The sequence below is a fragment of the Scyliorhinus canicula genome, chromosome 4 (genome assembly GCF_902713615.1).
Source record: "Scyliorhinus canicula chromosome 4, sScyCan1.1, whole genome shotgun sequence".
NCBI lineage: Eukaryota > Metazoa > Chordata > Chondrichthyes > Carcharhiniformes > Scyliorhinidae > Scyliorhinus > Scyliorhinus canicula.
In genome coordinates, this window is record NC_052149.1 from 99446969 (window position 1) to 99460519 (window position 13551).

At 40.3% G+C, this 13551-nt stretch overlaps 1 protein-coding gene across 2 annotated transcripts in view; it reads right to left on the reverse strand.

Moving 5' to 3' along the window:
- The window catches only part of cdc73 (cell division cycle 73, Paf1/RNA polymerase II complex component, homolog (S. cerevisiae)), a 435381-nt gene that overhangs the window by 182968 nt on the left and 238862 nt on the right, over positions 1–13551 (reverse strand). The gene's annotated exons all lie outside the window — the stretch shown is intronic.

Sequence of the window (13551 nt, forward strand, 5' to 3'; positions counted from 1 at the left end):
ATGAATGAAGGAGATTGCAGATCATAACATGCTACTTATCAGTGTGCTACTGCTACATTCAAGCAGTCCTGAACAGAAGCAACCATTCAACTGACATTGCTCAGATACTTCAATATGAATGATATCACATCTGTAACTCATTAGTTATTAACTCAGCTTTACAAAGCAGTAGAACCCTGGAATATTAAGGTCGAATTATCTTTCATTAGTGATATGTGCATCACAATAATAATTTAAGTGTTAGATACATCACTTGTAGGTCATCTGCAAAACTTAGTGATCCATTCACAACAATTCTCACTTTGGTCGGTGACAGAATTATTTAAAAGCGGAACTATAACAAAAGCACGTTCAAAATACTTTGCCTCTCCATTCCAGTGCTCGCACCAACAACAAGTGGTCACACAGACATAATGGTACAGGAGACCATTCAGTCCTTTGTGTCCATGTTGGTTCTCTGCAGAGCAATCCAGTCAGGTCCCTTCCCCCATGCTATCGCCATTACCGTGCAAGTGTATTTTCCCCTCAAGTGCCTATCCAATTTCCTCTTGAGATCATTGATCATCTTCAACCATTGCACGGGCAATGAGTTGCAGGCCTTTAACACACACTGCGTTAAAAAAGGGTTTCCCTCACATCCTCCCACATTTCTGGCCCAAGCCCTTAAATCTCTGTTTCCTGGGTCATGTACCACAACCTAATGGATACACAGCTTTTCTTTTTCTGCCTTATCTACACCTGCCATTATCTTGTACACCTCTAACAAATCTACCCTAAATCTCCTTTGCTCCAAGAACAACCCCAGCTTCTCCAATCTAACCCTGCAGTTAAATTCCCTCATTCCTGCAACCATAGAATGATGAGGTGTAAATTAATTTGTTCTTAATCTAGGACAAACGTTCAGCACAACATTGTGGGCCGAAGGGCCTGTTCTATGCTATATTTTTCTATGTTCTATGTTCATTCCAGTAAACCTGCTCTGCACCTTCTCAAGGATCTTCACTTCCTTCCAAAATTGTGGAGACCAGTACTGGATGCAGAATTCGAGGCGCGATTATAAACCAGAACTTTATAAAAGAATGGCAGGACAGGTGATGTGTCAGGGCTGCACCATGTTTGGAGTTCCTGGATAACATTGCGATCCATGGTAAACATGGCTGCAACTAAGTGTTTTTGGCTTGGGGACTTTCTGATGAATCATTGAGCTAGAGGCTGAGCTGTGGATACTGTGGCACATCAGAGAGGGAGAGTGATCTGAATGCTTTGTTTCAGGAGGCGGTCACATCTCTTAGGATACGGTCTTCTAGTTTGGAAATTGGTACGGGACAGGGGGCATGACTGCAGCTGAGGCCAGTAAGGGGACCCAGAGAGCAGGAGAATCAGCCTCTGCAATTGTCCAGCAGGTTTGAGGTTCTCTCAGCTTGTTTGCATGAGAGTGGGGCTGCCTAGCCATGGCACCCTGGTACAGGAAGTAATCCAAATGGAGAGCAGCACATAAAAATGTAGTGGTATTAGTGGGCCAGATAGTGAAGGGAATTGATGCTGTTCTCTGCAGCAAGAGCCAGAATTCAGACAGCTGCTTTGCCTACCCACTGCCAGGGCTCAGGACATCGACAGTGGGAGGGTGTGGATCGCTATGTCATGGTCCAGGTAGGTACCAACGACATAGGTAGAATGAGATTATGCATAGAGTATGAGGAGCTAGGCACTAAATTAAACAACAGAACTTCCAAGGTTATAATCTCTGGATTATTACCTGAGCTGCGTGGAAATTGGTAGAGGATACACAAAATTAGAGAGATGAATATGTGGCTCAAAGAATGGTGAGAGAGAAGCAGATTTTGGTTTGTGGGGCACTGGCATCAGTATTGGGGAAAGTGAGGCTTGTACTGTTTGGCCAGCCTGCATCTGAATTGTGCTGGAACCAGTGCTCTTGCAACCCGCATAAATGAAGTAGAGAGGGCTTTAAACAACATGGGGGGAGGAGAATGGTTCAGGAGACGGGATACGTAGGCTTACAAAGCAAAAGGATATGGCAGCATTGTAAGGCAACAATTTAGGTAATACCCAGTGTGCTAGGAAGTAGCAGGGTGCATAAGAAAAACTGCAAATAAAGTGAAATGGGGGGGAAATGGTAAAAAAGCAAAATTAATGGCACTTCACTTAAATGCAAGTAGTATGCGGCACAAAGATAATGAATTAACGGCAAAAATTGATGTCAATGATTATGATCTTACAGCCATTACAGACACATGGTTACAAGGCTATCAAAGCCGGGACTAAATATTCAGGGATATGTGACATTTCGTAATGACAGGCAGGAAGGAAAAGCCAATGGGGGAACTTTGTGAAAATGGGATGGAATAAGTACAACAGCAAGAAATGATCTTGAATCGCAAGATATACAATCCATATGGGCGGAGGCAAAAAAGTTACAAGGGAAAGAAGACAGTGGCGTGATTAGTCTCTAGGCCCTCTAACAGTAGCCATACTGTGGGATGAAGACTATATCAGGAGATAATGAGGGCATGTAAAAAAAGGTGGCACATTAATCTTCATGGGGTCACTTTAATCCTCATGGGGATTTGGAAAATTAAATTGGCAAAGGTAGCTACAAGGAAGAATTCATAGTGTATTTGGGACAGTTCATTCTGACAATATGCTGTGGATCCAACCAGGGATCAGGCTGTTTTGAATCAGGTAATGTGTAATGAGGCAGGTTTAATAAACAATCTCAGAGTAAAAGATCCCGTAGGAAATAGTAACCATAACATGACAGAATTTAGCATTCAGTTTGAGAGTGAGAAACATGGGTCAGAAACAACTGCGCTGAATTTAAATAAGGGTAATTACATAGGAATGAGAGCAGATTTGGCTGACTGGACTGGGAAAGGCGTTTAGTAGAAACGGTGGTTGATCAGCAATGGCAGATGTTTATGAAAATAGTTCATGACTCACATCAAAGATATATCCCAGTGAGGAAGAATGAGCCGAGAAAGGGGACAAATCAACCATAGTTTGCCAAGTAAGTTAAGGATAGCATTAAACTGGAAAAAAAACATACAATGTGGGCAAGATTAGTAGCAAACTAGAGGATTGGGAAAGTTTCACAAACAAACAAAAGATGACCAAAAAAATAATAAAGAGGGGGAAGATAAACAGAGGGTAAACTAGGATGTAATATAAAAATGAACAGGAAGAGTTTGTTTAAATATGTAAAAAGGAAGAGAGAGGCGAAGTGAACATAGGCCCCTGAGAGAATGAGACAGGGAAACGAATAACGGGGAACCAGGAAATGGCAGAAGAGTTAAATAAATACTTTGCATCAGTCTTCACGGTGGAAGACATGAATAACATTCCAAAAGTACTGAATAATCAAGGGGCAAAAGGTGAAGTTTGGGGGAAGAGAGTAAATACAATGACTATCACTAGAGAAAAAGTCCTAGGGGAACTAGTGGGGCTGAAGGCCAATAAGTCCCCTGGCCCTGATGGGTTGCATCCTCAGATATTCAAGGAAGTAGCTACAGAGATAGTGAACGTGTTGATCGTAATCTCCCAAGAACCTTTAAATTCTGGAAAAGTTCCAGAGGATAGAAAAACTGAAAAAATGTAACTAGTACCACAGGAATCAGTGCTGGGGCCACAATTCTTGACAATATATATTAATGACTTTGATGAGGGACATAAATATATTATTGTCAAGTTTACGGATGACACAGAAATAGGTGGGAAGACAAGTGGTGCGGATGACACAAAGAATCCTCGTGCATAAATCACAAAAGCCTAGCATACAAGTTCAGCAGAGAAGGCAGATTCAATTGGAATGAATAGTAAAGTATTGCTAAAACTATACAAGGCACGAGTTAAACTGCAATTGGAATGTCGTAAATAGTTTTGGTCTCTTATCTATGGAAAGATATACTGGCATTGGAGGCAGTCCAGAAGAGGTTCACGAGGTTGATCCCAGGTATGGAGGGATTTTTTTCTAATGAGGGGAAGTTGAGTACATTGGGCCTGTATTTATTGGAGCTTAGAAGATTGAGAGTTACCAGGTTCCCATACCAGCCTCCCCGAACAGGCGCCGGAATATGGCGACTAGGGGCTTTTCACAGTAACTTAATTTGAAGCCTACTTGTGCCAATATGCGATTTTCATTTCATTTCCATTTCCTTTTCATTTCCGGTGACCTTATTGAGACATACAGGTTTCTCAAGGGGAATGACAGGATAGATGCTGAGAGGCTGTTTCCTCTTGTGAGACAGTCTAGGATCAGAGAGCATAATCTCAGTGTAAGGGATCACCAATTTAAGAAAGAGATAAGGAGGAATTTGTTCTCTCAGGGAGTGGTGAATCTGTGGAATTCTTTACTGCAGAGTGACGTAGAGGCTGTGTCATCAAGTATGTTCAAGCCTAAGATAGACAGATTTTTAATCAGTAAGGGAATCAGGGGTTATGGGGACAAGGCAGGAAAGTGGATTTGAGGATGGTCATAATAGATCAGTTATGATTTTGTTGAATGATGGAGCAGACTCGATGGGTAAAGTGGCTTACGTCTTATGGTTCAGTATAGATTCCTGCCTTTGAATTCAATACATCCATTTATGAAGCCACATGCTTTGCTAACCACTCTTTAAATACATCCTCCCACCTTCAAAATCTCCAAGTCACTTTCTCCCTGAGCACTCTTTCGAACTGCACCATTATGTATGTAATGCCTCTCCCTATCCCATTTACCAACTGTATCACTTTGAACCTTTGTATGAAATTCCATTTGTCACTGTCTGCCCATTCTGCTAGGCCGTGTCCTGTTGCAGTAGAGTATTGTTCTCATTGTTTGCCATTCCACTAAGTTTGGGATTGTTAGCAAGTTTTGAATTTTCTCTCTGTATTCAAATATTCAATTTATATACATTATATGCACTAAGAAAAGCAGTGGCGCCAGAATGGACTCTTGAGGGACATCAATGTTCATCATTCTTCAGTCTGAAAAACAACCATTTATTACAACTCGCTGATCTCTGACCTAAAACCAATATTTGTATCCAAGCTGACACTTGCCTTCCTATTTCATGAGCATCAATTTTTTTTAACCAACCTTATGTAGTACTTTGTCAAATGCTTTCTTAAAATCTGTATCAACAACATCCACCACATTTCTTTGATCAAATTTCTCTGTTCGTTCGTTTATAAATCTGTGCTGGCTTTCCTTAATTAACTCAAGCCTCTCTAAGTATCTATTCATTTTTTTCCATGATTATTATTCCAAAACCTAACTCACCACTGATAGCTATGGTGTTCGAACACACCGCATGAATGACTAAAATAAGATATGCAGCCAATTATTATTTTTACCCCTATTAAGTACCCCTACAAGCCCGAATGTTAGCTGTTGATATGCTGAGGTGGTGTGGAGACCGTAGCATTCAGGTGAGGTCTTTTTAACACTATAATTCCCAATAACTATTGCAGTAACATATCTAAAATCTATCTGATGTTTTTAAGTCCTGGCAGATTGAGTACTCAAATTGTGTACCTGCAGTTCATGCTTTTGCACGATGGTGCTTCAGAAACATGGTTCAATTATGAGAAGTCATATAGCACAGACAAGCTATTTGGCAAAAAAATACCAAGCGACCTCCTCTGACATTGCTCATGACAACAGCCGCCCATTCAGCTCCTCAAATCTGCTCCGCCATGGAATTAAATTATCGCTGATCTATACCCTACATTCATTAACCTGCCTTGGTTGCATATCCCTTACTACCTGTAGTAACAAAGATCTACCAATCTCAGTTTCAAAATTTTTAATTGATCTGGCATGAAAAGCTTTATTTTGGAGTTGAAGTTTAAATTTCCTCTACCCTTTGTGTGGACATATTCTTGACATCACCTTGAATAGTCTAGCTTAAATGTTTAAGTTACGCATCCTTGTTGTCGTCTCCCTTCCAGAGTAAAATTTTTCTATCTACCAATGCTATCAAATCAATTATTCAACAGAGACGCCTCAATTAAATCACATCTATATTCCATTCAGTACAGAAGATTATGCAACCTGTCCTCAAAATGTAAAGCTTTTAGCTCTAGTAATATTCTGGTGAACCTGCTTCTTCCTCAAGATCAATATATCCTTCTGAGGTGTGGTATGCAGCACAACTCCCTCCTCAATTAATTGCAACCCCTTTGAGAGTGAGGCTAACATTCAATTAGCTTGTTTAATTAGTTATGCTGGGGAGAAAAAGGAATGCTGAACTACACAGCTATAATAGCAAACAACAAGACAAAGGAAGACATGCTCAAACTGCATAATGTTGTGGTCAGACTGCACTTTGAGCACTGTGTCCTGTTCTAATCATCAACACAAAAAACTTGGAATATTTCAAGGCACGGTCCACGAGTCTGATCCACTGGAACACTGAGGGTTGAGCAAAAGTCATAAAACCTTATGGCAATCTTTTAGACCTACAAAAGGTTCCAAATGCTACAGAAAATGTACAAAACAAAAAAGACTTTAACGTAAACAAGAGTGTAGCAAAGCAGGCACAGATATGAATAGTGTAAGGGACTACACAAATCAATCAACATTTGAATGTTCTTATTGGGGTCCAGTAGTGGAAGTAAAAACATTGGGATCATTTATGAATGAATTGGATGCCATGATGAGAGTGACTATGGGGTCTTTCTGGATGGATAAATGTAAGAGCCTTCCTCACCCTTATTTATCGTGATCTGAGGCATGATTTGTGACTTTTCATTGGTAAGCTAGCCTGTCAAAGTACACACTCCAGATTTCTCACAAACATTTTCAACAACTTGCATTTATACAGCTATTTAAATGAAGTAAACTATTTCAGGTTACTTCAGAGGGATAATGAATAAAAGGGACACCAACTCAAAGGAGAGCTTTTTCAGAGGGGTAACCAAAATCTTGGTCAAAGAAGGCGATTTTAAGGATGAACTTAAAAAACGAGAGAGAGTGGGAGTGAATGGTTAAGGGAAGGAATCTCAGAATATGCTGCCTAGACAGCTTAACGCAAACCGATGGGTGGGATAAAGTGAAAGGAAATGCATAAATTGAAAGAGAAGTGAACACATCATTCTTGTCCCCTCTTCTCTCATCAGGAACCATGTGCTAAGAGGGTGATGGTGACCATGGACCTTCATTTAGCACTGCTGTCTCACAACACCAGGGACCTGGGTTCAATTATGACATCAGGGGACTGTGTAAAGTTTGCACATTTTCCCCATGTCTGCATGGGTTTCCTCCGGGTGCTCCGGTTTCCTCCCACAGTCCAAGGATCTGCAGATTAGGTGGATTGGCCATGCTAAATTGCCCCTTAGTGTCCAAAGGTAGGTGTGGTTACGGGGATAGGGTGAGGGATCGGGGCAAGGTGGGGTGTTCTTTTGAACGGTCAGTGCAGAAACGATGGACCTCCTTCTGCACTGTATGCTGTCTATGATGTGCATCTCGCTCTGGAGGTGCGGATCCTCTATTGGTGCTAGTTTCATCCAGTTTGTGAGACTCATTAGAAAGATCATTTTTTGTCTACCTTGATCTCTTTTATCATCAATTGTTACCATTAGCATCAGATTTTCTTAATCATGTTTTTTATTACATGTCCAAGAAATTCCAACTGTCTCCTAATCTTGGTCAGTAGAATTATTTGGGTCTCAGATCTTACTCACATCTCTTCATTGGTAGTATGACTTGTCCAAGATATCTTCATAAGTTGCCTCAAACCACTAACACTGACGCCTGACCTGTTCTCTGCATTGTTCCATTCTTTGCATTTTCTGCATTGCATTCTTATCCTACATTTTTTAAAGCACTGTTGAAGTTTTCTTGAACGTTTTGGCTCTCCAATCATCCAGAGCTGCTGCAATGATGTTGACAGTAGGCAAAGGTGCCTGTGCACCACAAGATGACCATTTGTTTTAATGGGAGCTTGCACTTTCGGCAAACCTTTGATGAACCTTTACAATCATATGATGAACGTCTCAACTGATGGCCAATACTTCTGTAGTTGCAATAGGTGCAAAACGGATTTAAACTTGTCATAGAGTTATACAGCACAGAAACAGAAACTTCAGACTATGTCTATGCTGACCGTCAAACCTCAGTCTATCCTAATCCTATTTACCATTGCTTGTTTCACAGCCCACTATGCCGTGACGATTTAAGTGCTTGTCCAGATGCTTCTTAAATATTGCGAGAGTATCTGCCTCCATCACCCTCCCAGGCAGTGTGATCCTTATTTCCACCACCCTTTGGGTGAAAAAAGATTCCCTAGGTTCCCTCAAAGTCACTTACTCCTCACTTTAAATCTATGCCCTCTGGTCGTAGGCACCTCTGCTACGGGGAAAAGATTCTGACGATCCACACTATCTATGCCTCTCATAATTTTGTATACCTCTATCAGATCCCCCTCAACCTCCTCTGCTCCAGGGGAAACAAACCCAGCCTAGGCTCTTCTCATAGCTGAAACTTTCCATTCCAGGCAACATGCTGGTGAATCTCCTCTGCACCCCCTCGGTGTAATCACATCCTTCCGATGGTGTGGCAATCAGAACTGCACACAATATTCCATCTGTGGCCGAACCACTGCTTTATAAAGTTGGACAAAGACCTCCCTGCTCCGATATTCTCTGCCCCAGCTAATGAAGACCAGCATTCCATATGCCTTCTTCACCATCCTATCTACTTGTGCTGTCACCTTCAGGGAACTATGGACGTGTACACCAAGGTCACCTTGCTCCTTAATACTCCCATGGGACCTACCTATCCCATCCTCATCAGACCTCCCAAAATGCATCACCTCACACTTATCAGGATTAAATTCCATCTGCCATTGCTCTGCCCAATTTACCAGCTTATCAATATCTGTCTGCAGCCTAAGACTACCCTCCTCACTATCAACAACACCAATTTTCATGTCATCTTCAAACTTACTAATCATACCTTCTACATGCATAGCCAAGTCGTTCATGTGTATAACACACAGAAAGGAATCAGCACCGATGCCTGTGGTACACCACTGGTCACAGGCTTCCAATCACAAAAGCAACCCTTTGCCTCCTATTAACAAGCCAACTTGACTGGAGTCCTGAGCTCTAAACTTTTGGACCATTATACTAACATTGCACTAACAGCTTAAATTAACTTGTTATAAACAGAAACCAATGAAAGGAAATACTACAGGATGAAAATATTAGCTTGTTTTCTCCAAATATCAGCGGTATAATTTCACACCAACAAAACAAAAATAAAACTGATTCCTCCCCCCCCCCCACCCACCATACATGATGCCTGCAGCAGTTAAGTTTTTATCAATTACATTACAGTTGGTAGGGCCTGTTCAAACAACATCTTTCTCAACAAAAATACTACAAGCCTGTCAGTTGCTTTTTAGTGTGGAGTCTCAACTGAGGGAACAAAAGCCTCAAAAGCATAATACCATTTGTGACAGGGTTTTATCCAGTTGGATTTTAGTGTTCGCTCTTTTTTACCCAGCTGAGATTTATGGTTGTCCACTGATTCTCTACAGGCTTTTGAAGCAAAACATGACAGTCCTGCATTCTTTAAAGCAATTCTAGCTAAAGCTTATGACTAGACTCAATAAAGAATAAGGAAAATAAAATTCATCCTTCTAAACCATTCAATAGCTTTTCCTAAAATATTTTGCATTTAATATATTAAAGTATATAATCTAAAAGATTTTTCATGTTAATATGCACACATGACAACTCAAACAATGACTTAACTGAAATTTTAAAAGGATTGTGCCAAAATTAAAGGCTAATTTTTAATGTTATGTAAAAATTCTGTATATATGGCTCAATTGTTTATTTAAAACAACTTGATTCATGTCGCACATTTAATGTAGTAAAACATCCCAAGGCATTTCATTGGTCAGCCATCAAACACAATTTGACACGGAGACACAATTAGGACGCAATTCTACGCAAATCAAAAAAGATAGGCTTAAAGAGTGTCTTCAAGGAAGAGAGGTAGAAAGGTGGAAATGCTCATCACAGAATGATGATATATAGGGGACCATTCAGCACATCACATTTGAACGGTCCATCCAGAAAGGCCCACTCATCATCTCCTTGCTCAGAGCCCGGTAAATCTTTTTCATTCAAGTTTTTATCCAATGTTACAATGCAATCTGTTTCTATTACCCTTTCAGGAATTGTATTCTAGATCACAACTCATGCAAAAAAGCATCCTCTTGCTACCTCTAGCTCTTTCACTATCACTTTAACTCTGTGCCTCCGGGTTACTGACTTTCCACCATTCTGGAAATATTGTCCTATTTTCTTTATTAAAACCATTCATGATTTTAAGTAGCTCCATTTGATATCCCCTTAACCTCTATACTGTAAAGAGAATCATCTTCTCCAGAATCATCACATAACTGAAACTCCCTTTATTCTAGTAAATCTGTTCCAATCATCACATAACTGAACTCCCTTTATTTTGGTAAATCTGTTCCACACACTCTTGAGACTGTGATATCTTGCCTAAATTGTAGCTGCGGTAACAAGCTATGACCAAGAAAACACAACAGCGCCTATACTTCCTCAGGAAACTAAGGAAATTCGACATGTCCACATTATCTCTTACCAACTTTTACTGATGCGCCATAGAAAGCATCCTATCTGACTGCATCACAGCCTGGTATGGCAACTGCACAGCCCAAGACGATAAGAAACTACAGAGAATCGGGAACACAGCCCAGACCATCATGCAAACTCATCTCCCATGCATTAACTCTGTCTACACCTCCCGCTGCTTTAGGAAAGCAGGCAGCATAATCAAAGACCCCTCTCACCCAGCTAATTAACTCTTCCAACTTCTTCCATTGGGCAGGAGATACAAAAGTCTGAGAACACGCACTAACAGATTCAAAACAGCTCCTTCCCCGCTGTTACTCCTTAATACAATATAATAATCGCTTATTGTCACAAGTAGGCTTTAGTGAAGTTGCTGTGAAAAGCCCCTACTCGCCACATTCCGGCGCCTGTTCAGGGAGGCTTCACCCGATGCACGTGTCTATGTATTTACATTCTGTATTTGTGTTTGCCCCATGTATCTTTCTCATGTATGGAATGATCTGTCTGAACTGTGTGTAGAACAATACTTTTCACTATACCTCGGGACACATAACAATAAACAAACCCAATCCAAACCAGTGCTTTTCAAATAATTAACATGATGTTCTACACCAAGGACTTCATTTGCATTTTTAAAGCCTTCTCAATGTGGTCTGCCACCTTCAAATAATTTTGTACGTTGGCCTCAGGCCTCCTTTAAAATTGTACCATTTAGTTTATATTGCCACTGCTCATTCTTCCTCCCAAAATAATCTGTCACCTATCTCTTTATTTCACTAGTCTATGTCCTTCTGAAATCGAATACAATCACCCTGAAAGGTTAATTTCTGTTGTTTGCACTATCTGAAAACTCAAAGTATGAACTGTATAGACAAGTCCAGATCATTAATATACAACAGTGGATGCGCTGAGCTGGGAAATTTCCCGACTCTTGCAACTTGCCTCGGAAGTAAAACTCCAGCCCACTGCATTTGTATATAATGAGCAAACCTTGTTTTTTTACTCTTGTGATTTAGTGTATTTAAAATTATGAATTCATCAAGCAAATATTCGCCTGCAAGAACCTGAATAAAACACAATCAAAAGAGCGTGGAGTTGCTGTTAAACTTTTTACTGACCTATCTTAAGATCCCTGTTTAGCACTTCATGATAATTAGTGCGAGCTTGTCAGATCAGTTTTACTAATATCATTATTAGACTGAGAATGAAAAGGAAAATTAAACAAAGTGTGAGCTCCTTTTACGACTCAAAACTGGGTGGAATTGTGAGTTTTGAGGAGGATGCAAGGAGGCTTTAAGATGATTACGGCAAGATAGCAAACACAAAGCTGTAAAACAAAGCTGATGCAATACAACGTGGCTAAAGTGTAGATGCAAAAAGGGATCTGGGTGTCCTTGGACACCAGTCAACGAAAGTGGAGAGGCAAGCAATTAGGAAAGCCAATTTTTAAAATATTCATTCTTGTGATATGGACATTGCTGGCTGGGCCATCCCTAATTGTCCTTAAACTGAGTGGCTTGCCAGGCCCTTTCAGTGGGGGCAGTTAAGAGTCAACCGCATCGCTGTGTGGATCTGGAGTCACATGTCGGCCAGACCGGGCAAAAATGGCAGATTTCCTTCCGAGGGACATTAGTGAACCAGATAGGTTTTTATGACAAGCATGGTCATCTTTTAATTCCATGGTGGGATTCGGCCTGCAATCCCAGCATATTACCCTGAGTCTCTGGATTACTAGCCCAGTGACAATAACACTACGCTACTGCCTCTCCTGGTATGTTGGCCTTCACCGCAAGAGGATTTGAGTTCAGAAGTAGGGATATCTTACCGCATTTATACAAGGCCAAGTCACTGAATGTATTCAGTGACTCACTGAATATATATAAGAAAAGGATGGATAAACCTTTAGATTTTAATTCCAATGGGGTATGGGAAGAAAGCAGAAATACGGCATAGAGATAGAGTATCAGCCATAATAATATTGAATAGTGGAGCAGGCTCAAAGGGGCGGATGGCCTACACATGCTCCTAGTTTCTATATAGGTACTACATACTCTGCTGATTTTAACACAAGTTTTCTGATATGTTACAATTATTTCCCAAAAATCTATACTGAGATATGGCTGAGGCGAAGAAACCATGTGGATCCGAGTTGAGAAACACATGACCTATCATCATATGCACACACCACATGAAATTAAATATAGTTGTATTGAGAGAGACCTCTGATCATGACAGGTAGGACTGGTCTCACTGGGAAAGATCTACTAAATTAGAATTAGCCTCCAAACAGCTCATGGGAGTTTTTTTTTTAAACACTGTGGGCGATCCAGCTATGGCAGTATTCTTTCAACCTGCATAGGGCATTTCTGTAAAACAGGTTGACAGAAAGCAGTTTATTCATAAGAAATGTCATGTTAGGAAAACTCGACAATGTCTTAAAAATGTACCTGCTTCATTCCTCCTTGCATCTTTTTAGAAACATTCAACAAGCCAAGGGTTTGATGAACCCCAAAATGAGATATTATCTTTACTACAGAATAACATTTTTTTTTAGATGATTATATTATCAAGGTGAAAAAATATAAATCAAAGACTTTTTTTCAACGCCTCAAATAGTTAAATTTTTTAAATATTTTGCCTTTGCTTTTTTAATTTAAATGTGTGTTGAACTGGAAGCATTGATGGCAGTCTAAGGGGGAATATAACAGCAGTGCATTGTCATTGCTGATTTGTTAAATTCAAGTTTCAGTGCTGCAATGTCCTGTTGCTGTGTCATTAAATTCAAAGTGGTTTTATCTGAATGCCGTTTATTTGCATTTTGCGCAGGTGCCATGCTATTTTCTCTTTCTAGTAACCACAAAACATTCTTTAAACCTTATATGTTAAATTTTCATTTACATCAATGGCATCTATGAAGAGAAACAGACTAGAAACGGT